Source organism: Zerene cesonia, chromosome 12 (assembly GCF_012273895.1).
Source record: "Zerene cesonia ecotype Mississippi chromosome 12, Zerene_cesonia_1.1, whole genome shotgun sequence".
In the NCBI taxonomy this organism is placed as follows: domain Eukaryota; kingdom Metazoa; phylum Arthropoda; class Insecta; order Lepidoptera; family Pieridae; genus Zerene; species Zerene cesonia.
Window position 1 is genome coordinate 4,849,292 of NC_052113.1, and position 1,471 is coordinate 4,850,762.

Below are 1,471 nucleotides of genomic sequence, written 5' to 3' on the forward strand. Positions count from 1 at the left end.
AAGTAATAAATGTTATTTGCAGTTAACAATTTTCTTTTTTCTTTATTACAATATTTATGGCAAGACTAGGTATAGAGGGTGGAAATGTTAAATAGGCCCTGCAGGAATAGTACTTACTGGATACTGGATATAGCCATTTTTACTAAAATAAAACATTATTTATTAAAAGAAATCATGCTCATTTTTAGGTATATCTTTAGTATATAAAATTACTACCTTATAAGAATGAAAACTTATATTTGTCTCTCAATGTTAAGGCAACGGGAATTTAATATTTCGGACCCTAGTTACACGCACCTGTTGTATAAATTGTGTTTTAGTTTGAAGCTTATATATTATACGAAGAGAAAAGTTCTGCTAACAATATCATATTTTGTTATCTTCTCTCGCTGTTAATAATTTTGCTGAGACATTGTGTTTGTCCCAAGGAGTTTAAATTACATACTGCGAAATATTTACCATTTCTTTTGGTTATAAATTGTATAGAAAGAAGATATAAACATTCTTGGATAGAGTTAGAATAAATAGTATATTTTACGTGTCATTACTTGGTAAAATAAAGAAAAAATATAATACGACAGTTAAATAAGATAAATACTTATGGTACTAACTGACTATTTGACATATTTAAGAATTTTATATTTAATGATCAAATCTATTTTCAGATTAAAATGTCAGAACAATATAAGTAGGCCAAGCCTTACAAAGAAAAACAACTAGGAAATGCAGCTAACTACAATTTAGACAATGCCAAACCGCATAACATTTGAGCCAAATTTTATAACTGAAAATATTTTTTGGATGCTTAGTGAGATGTCAGTTTGTTGACTTACATTTAAAGGTTAAATGAGCACTCAGCAAACTGCTATTCACTGCAAAAGCGCATATTGATATCAATGCAGTATATTGATTAATCATGCAGCAGTTATCATGTCGATTATAATCTATTAGGCCACGTATTCATGATAAACATTTGAACAGCAATGTTGGTGGAAATTAAGTTTGACGTTGATGGTAGAGAACATTCATCAGCGTGTGCTATACGTAGTGTTGCCAGCAACACATTGCCAGCGACTCCTCAAGATCTTGTTTCAACTTTGTTGCTAAATAAATGTTTACCATAACTAGGGGCTTTAGTCTCCAAAGTTTCAGTTCTCTTCGGCTCGTCAGTCATCGAAATTTACACAGTTACTCAATTAATTAAAGTGATAACCTACCCTAAATAAACTGTGGTCTCTAGTTTGCATCACATCTTCCACGAACTGTTTCACTTACAGATCATATATTACTAGATAACGCTAACGATCGTGTCAGTCTCCGTTTGGAAATTATGCTGGAAGCTCGCAATAAAGCTATACTGGTATTGCGTAATCAACATGCATGTAAGTCAACTGTGACTTATGTGTATTAAAATGATAATACACAAGACAATCTGGAAGTTTATACTACAAAAATAAGATTAAAATTACTG